This window comes from Fukomys damarensis, unplaced genomic scaffold (assembly GCF_012274545.1).
Source record: "Fukomys damarensis isolate Sample0158 unplaced genomic scaffold, DMR_v1.0_HiC HiC_scaffold_1, whole genome shotgun sequence".
NCBI classification, from domain to species: domain Eukaryota; kingdom Metazoa; phylum Chordata; class Mammalia; order Rodentia; family Bathyergidae; genus Fukomys; species Fukomys damarensis.
Window position 1 is genome coordinate 28,251,188 of NW_022900913.1, and position 8,011 is coordinate 28,259,198.

An 8,011-nucleotide genomic window follows, 5' to 3' on the forward strand; every position below is an offset into this window, starting at 1 on the left:
CCACAACAGCACAGCACAGGGATCCAGAAGGCCACCTCTCTGAACCCAGGAATTGTCCCAGTGGTGAGCAGCAGACAGAAGGCCTCTCTGAGGCTTGCTAAGAATTGAAGCTCATGGAGTGAACAAAGAGTCTCCTCAACAAAGACAGCAGACTACATCTGTTGAGAAGAAACATAAACAAGACTCAAAACTAGACTTCAAGATCACCAAAAGCAAACCAAAGTGGCAAACAAGACAAAACATTCTGATACTCAACAACCAGGACTCCCTGAACTGGCAATGAAAGAGAATCTGGAAAAAATAAAATCAGAAATAATTTCTCAGATAACAACAGGGATTGTGTCCATAGTGAAAGACATGATTAATGACTATAGAGCAGACACAGATAAAAAGAAAAAATAGAGGAGCTGAGGAATATGATGGAATCCCAACATAAGAAACAAATAAATCCATAAAACAGATGCAAACAGATATCTAGGAGATTAAAAACACCATCAAAAGGTTATGCAGCAGAATGAGCTCATGTGAGGACAGAATATCAGATATAGAAGACAGGATTACAATTAGTAACCAGGAAAAGAAATAGTTCTTAAAACTAGCAAGGGACCTGGAGAAATCAATCCAGCAGCGGCTAGATGATGCAAAGAAGAATAACATAAGACAGATTGGAGTCAATGAAGAAATAGGAGATATTCCAAATGACATTTAAAAAAAAACTCTTCTTAGAAGTAATGGAAGAAAACTTCCCAAGAAGGGGAAAAGAATTTGACCTACAGATAAGTGAGGCATAGAGGACTCCATTTAGTCAAGATTAAAAAAAATAATCTACACCTAGGAATATGATAGTCAAGATTCCAGAAACCCAACAGAAGTACAAAATACTACAAGCAGTTAGAGAGAAGAAACAAATCACATACAAAGGAAAGCCCATCAGAATCATATCAGACTTCTCAATACCAACCCTCAAGTCAAGAAGAGCTTGGAGTGTAGTATTTCAAGCCCTAAGAGAAAACAATCTCCAACCCAGATTTAGGCACCCTACAAAGCTATCTTTCAAAACTGATGGAGAAATAAGATACTTTCATGACAAAGAACACCTAAGGAACTTCATGAATACCAAAGCAGTAATCCCAAAATTTTCAAACAATATCCTATGAAAAGAAAATGAGGGTCAAAACCCCATGAAACCCAGCAGAATTAATCCATCAGGCAAGACAAAAAAATAGAAGCAAAGGTGGAGAATCCAACAATGGAAAAAGTCATGACAAGAATAAATCAATACATATCAATTACAACCTTCAATGTTAATGTTCTCCATTCACCAATCAAAAGAAATAGACCAGTAGAATGGGTCAAGAAGCAAGATCCAACAATATGCTGCATACAAGAAACACTGTTTTTAAAAAATTATACACTGAAAGTTAAAGGATGGAAAATAATACTCTGTGTGACAGGAACCCAACAAAAAGAAGGAGTAGCTATCCTATTTGCAGACAAAATGGATTTCAAACCAACACTAATTAAGAAAGACAAAGAAAGCCACTATGTCTTTCTAAAGGGAACAATCCAAGAGGAAAGGATGACAATCATAAATATATATGCAACAAATACTACTGTGCAAAACTATATGAAACAAATATTAATGACACAAAAATTCAAATAAGGCTCTCTCCTGTGTGGCCTCCTCTGGAGCTGTGCTGTTTACAGCAGGCACTGATTGGCTTCACCACAGCACCAGACGGGTGAGTTTTATGTCATCGCCCTGGCTTGGACTCAGAGTCCTCTCTCCTGCGTGGCCTACTCTGGAGCAGTGCCATTTCCAGTGGGCACCACTGATTGGCTCAGACACAGTGGCAGGAGGGTAGCCACGCAGGTGCTTCTGAGCCCCATTCCCCCCCCTATTAGATCCCCTGACTGAGCCAGTCCTAGGATGCACTCTGCAGAGGCGTGGCAGGCTATAAAGGGTGGTGATTGATCCTATTGTGTTCCTGATTGTATTGATTGGGATAAAGGATAGGGATTGATTTGATGAGTTGTTTTCTCAATTATGAAAATGAGAATGTCTATGTCATTAGAGAATCGAAGACTGGGATGCAATGATATCAGGAAGATTTAATGACCCAGAGATTGAATCAAGGGCAACCCAACAGCAAAAATAAAGATGAGAAAACAATTCAGCAAACCACAAAGACAGTTCCAGTCCACCAATGGCAAACAGTAGGGCAAAGTAAGATGAAAAATCAGATAGAGAACCTCCAGGACACTCAGAACTCACAGCACAGGAAGTAACAAAACTGATCAATCAAGCTCTAGAAAAATTCAAAACAGAAATAATTTCCCAGATAACCATAGAGATGGTGAGAAAAATGAAAGACATGATTCAAGAATCCAGAACAGAAACTGACAAAAAAAACAGATGAGCTTGGGAACATGATAGAAACCATGAAGGCCCAGAATAAGAAAGAAATGGAAACAATGAACACCCAACATAGGAAAGAAATGGAATCCATTAAACAGATTCAAACAGATATCCAGGATATTAAAAACTCTACTGAAAGTGTACGCAACAGAATAGAAGATTGCGAAGATAGAATCTCAGATATAGAAGGAAGCCTAGCAGTGACCATGAAAAGAGAGGCCTCTTAAAAACAGTCATGGAGCATGAGAAATCAATCCAACAACTCCTAGATGATGCAAAGAAGCATAACGTAAGACTGATAGGAATCCATGAAGTAGCAGGAGAAAATGCAAATGACTTCAAAGGGCTGCTCACAGAATTAATGACAGAAAACTTCCCAAACAGAGGGGAAGAATTAGACATACAGATAAGCGAGCCACATAAGACACCAACTAGCCACAATCAAAAAATCTACACCTAGACATATAATAATCAAGATCCCAGAAACCCAACAGGAGAACAAAATACTACAAGCAGTAAGAGAAAAGAAACAAATCACATGCAAAGGAAAGCCCATCAGAATCACAGCAGACTTTTCAACACAAATCCTCAGGTAAAGGAGAGCCTGGAGTGAGGTATTTCAAATCCTAAAAGAAAACAACCTACAATCAAAACTGATGTATCCTGCAAAACTCTCTGTCAAAATGGATGGAGAAATAAGGTACTTCCACAACATGGAACACTTGAAAAACTTCATGAATACTAAAGCAGAACTGCTAAGAATTTTAAACAATATTCTAGAAAAAGACAATGAAGATCACAACACCAGGAGGCCCAAGAGATCAAATCAAATAGCCAAGGCTAGAAACTAAAAAAGAGAGGACAAAAAATAAAAAGAGTCAACAAAAGGACAAAAACATGACAATAATACGTCAGTACATATCAGTTATAACCATCAATGTCAATGGCCTCAATTCAACAATCAAGAGAAATAGATTGGCAGAATGGATTAAGAAGCAAAATCCAACAATATGTTGTATACAAGAAACACACCTAGTGCAAAAAGAAGCCCATAGACTGAAAGTGAAAGAATGGAAAACAATTCTCCACGTGACAGGAGCACAGAAAAAAGCAGGGGTAGCAATCTTATTCGCAGACAAAGCAAGTTTCAAACCAAAAGTGATTAAGAGAGACAAAGAAGGCCACGACATCTTTGTAAAGGCAACAATTCAAGAGGAAGAAATGACAATCATAAACATATATGCACCAATATTAACGCCCCCAACTGTATAAAACAGATCATCTGCAAAAAATCAACAATGAAATACTAGAACTGAACCAAGCTCTTGAATGCATGGGCTTACTAGACGTCTGTAGAGTGTTCCACCCCACAAAATCAGAATATACATTCTTTTCGGCTGCGCATGTATCATTCTCTCAGATAGATCAAATACTAGCTCACAAAACAGGTTTGAATAAATGCAAAAGAAATGAAGTTATTCCTTGTACATTATCAGATCACAGTGCAATAAAGATGGAGATCAATAGCAAAAGAAACCGTAGGAACTTCACAAACACATGGAAATTGAACTACAGTCTCCTGAACAATCAATGGATCACAGAGGAAATCAAAGAAGAAATCAGACAGTTTTTTACAAATAAACAAAAATGCCAATACAACATACAGGAATCTATGGGACACAATGAAAGCAGTTCTATGTGGAAGATTCATAGCACTGAATGCCCACATTAGGAAAACAGAGCAAGTTCAAATAAACAACCTAATGATGACTCTTAGACTTCTAGAAAAACAAGAGCAAGAAAAACCCAAAGCACAAACAAGAGAGGAAATTATAAAGATTAGAGCAGAAATCAATGCAATGGAAACTAAGAAAACGATACAAAAAATAAATGAATCAAAGAGTTGGTTTTTTGAAAGAATAAACAAAATTGATAAAGCCTTAGCAAACCTTATCCAAAAAAGGAAAGAAAAGGCTCAGATCCATGCAATCAGGAATGAAAAAGGTGAAGTCACAACAGATCCCACAGAAATCCAGAGGATCATTAATACCTACTATGACAACCTGTACTCTAATAAAATGGAAACCACAGAAGAAATGGACAGATTTCTATATACTTATGAATTACCAAAGCTGAATGAAGAAGATAAAAACATTTTAAACACCCCAATCACAATCAGTGAAATTGAAAATGTAGTTAAAAACTTACCAACAAAGAAAAGCCCAGGTCCTGATAGATTCACTGCTGAATTTTACAAGACATTTAGAGAAGATCTACTGCCATTACTCTTCAGACTTTTCAATGAAATTGAAAGAGAAGCAATACTTCCAAATTCATTCCTGGAAGCAAATATCACTTTGATCCCCACACCTGGGAAAGATGTAACTTAGAAAAGAGAACTACAGGCCAATCTCCTTAAGCAATATAGATGCAAAAATCCTCAATAAGATACTAGCAAACAGAATACAGAGGATCATCAAGAAGATCATACATCCTGACCAAGTCGGATTTATTCCAGAGATGCAAGGATGGTTCAACATACATAAATCAATTAATGTAATACACTACATTAACCAAGTCAAGGATAAGAACCACATGATCCTTTCGACAGATGTAGAAAAAGCATTTGACAAAATTCAACACCTATTCATGATAAAAACTCTGCAAAAAATTGGAATAGATGGTCTATGTCTCAACTTAATAAAGGCTATCTATGAAAAACCAACAGCCAACATCATATTAAATGGCCCAAAACTGAAAACCTTCATGTTAAAATCAGGAACAAGACAAGGATGCCCACCATCACCACTCCTCTTTGATATAGTTCTGGAAACATTAGCCATAGAAATTAGACAAGAGAAGGAAATTAAAGCAATAAAGATAGGAAAGGCAGAAGTTAAACTGTCATTATTTGCTGATGATACAATACTCTACATTGAAGACCCAAAAAACTCCACCAAAAGACTTCTAGACTTAATTGACACTTTTGACAGAGTAGCTGGATACAAAGTCTACACCCAAAAATCAATAGCCTTCTTGTATGCAAATAACAGACTTACTGAGAAAGAAGGTATTTGAGAAAGAATTCCTTTCACAATAGCACCCAAGAAAATGAAGTATCTTGGAATCATGGGAATCATGGGAATCATGGGAAAAGACTTTATGAACAAATCCTCAGTAGCACAGGAACTAGCAGAAAGAATCAACAACTGGGATTTCATCGTATTAAAAAGCTTCTACATTGCAAAAGAAGGCATCAACAGAACTAAGAGACAACCTACAAAGTGGGAAAAAAATTTTACCAGCTGTTCCTCAGACAAAGGACTATTATCTAAAATATATAAAGAACTCAAAACAACCAGCCCTCCCAAATATAAAGACCCATTTCTAAAGTGGGCATCTGAAATGAACAGACATTTCTCAGACAAAGAAATAAAAGCAGCAAGTAAATGTATGAAAAAATGCTCCACATCACTGGTCATTAGAGAGATGCAGATGAAAACAACAGAGATTTCACCTCACTCCACAAAGAATGGCTGCTATCAAGAAATCACACAATAACAAATGTTGGCACAGTTGTGGGGAGAAAGGAACCCTTCTCCATTGTTGGTGGAAGTGCAGACTGGGGCAACCACTGTGGAAGTCAATATGGAGATGCCTCAAAGAACTAGTATTACACGTTCCATTTGACCCAGCCATCCCTCTGTTGTGTATCTTTCCAAAAGAAGTTAAAGAATCATACCACAGTGATATATGTGCACCCATCTTTATAGTGGCACAGTTTGTAATAGCTAAAACTGGGAAACAGCCCATCTGCCCATGAATTGGAAACTGGCTAAAGAGGATGTGGTTTTTCTATAAAATGGAATACTACTCAGCCATAAAAAAATGAGAAAGTAGATTCATTCATAGTTAAATGGGTACATTTTGAGGATATACTTCTAAGTGAAATAAATAAGGCACACATATGCAAATACCAAATAGCTTCTCTGGTGTTGAAAACTAAAATAGTACTCAAGATCCTAATGGGACAATTAGCAAATAGGAAGAAAAAGACCAAAGGTGTAGGGACAGTGAGAAGGATAGGGAAGGGGGAATAAGGGAAAAGGAAAAAAATATGAGAAAATGTAACAATAGAATTAAAGTGTTTGAATGGGAGGAGGAGAGGGTGAAGGGAGGGTGGGGACAAGAGGAAAAAATGACAACCAAGACCTGGCATGTAAAGGAACAAGATACCAGTAATGAATGTAGCTGTACTGTCTACCTAGAATGTACCAATAAATTAAATTTTTAAAAAATTCAAATAAGCACTAATACAATAGTAATGGGGGACCTCAATACCCCACTTTCGTGAATAGATCAACTAGACAAAAACTCAACCAAACTTAATAGATGTTTAGGGAGAATTCCACCCCACAAAATCAGAATACACATTGTTTTCAGCTGTATATGGATTTTCTCCAAAATATGCCACATACTTGCTCATAGAAACCATTTAAGTAAAAGCAAAGGAATTGAAGTATATCACCAGATCATAATGTGATGAAATTTGAAGTAAATAGCAAGAGAAAGCACAAGAATTCATAAACACATGGAAATTGAACAACACATATCTGAACAACCGATGGGTCCTGAGGAAATTAAAGAAGAAATCAGACAGTTTCTACAATTAAATGATGATGACAATACAACATAATGGAATCTATAAGACACAATGACAGCAATCTTATGAGGGAGAATCATAGCAATGAATACTCATATTAGGAAAACAGAGTGAATGAAAATAAACAACTTGCTGCTGAACCTCAAGTGTCTAGAAAAAGAAGAGCAGGACAAGCACAAAACTCATGCAAGAGAGGAAATAATAGTGATCAGAGCAGAAATCAGTACAATGGAGACTAAGAGAACAATACAAAAAATCAATAAAGCAAGGAGTTGGTTCTTTAAAAAGTAAACAAAATTAACAAAACCTTAGCCAAGTTTATCAAAAAAATGAAATAAAAGGTCCAAATTCATGCAATTAGGAATGAAAAGAGTGAAATTACAATGGACCCAGCAGAAATCCAGAAGATCATCAATACCTACTTTGAAAACCTATATGCTAACAAGATGGAAAACACAAAATAAATGGACAGGCTCCTAGATTCATATGAATTACCAAAGTTGAATGAAGAAGACCTAAAATTTATTTTTTATATTTAAAAATTAATGTTATTGCTACATTTCAATTTACATAATGATAACACTCATCATATGGAATGTGTGCATGTACGTGATATATCTTGATTCTTCTTTTTTTCCCATTTCACTTCCCTCTCTCCATCCTATCTTCCCCTTAGTTACAAAGGCTTTGTTTCCATTTTTTATATCTATTCTCCTTTTAACTTTTCCCTTTCTTCCTCCTCTCCTCCCCAGTTCCTCTTTGCATTTGAACATTTTCTTCTTACTTCACAATATGTATTATACATTTTGGTCCTTATTTACATTTTTGGTTTCTCACACCAGAGAAGCAATGTGATATTTGAACATGTGTGTCTGATTTATTTCACTTGAGTATGGTCTTTTTTTTTTCTTTTATTGAGTTTATTGGTA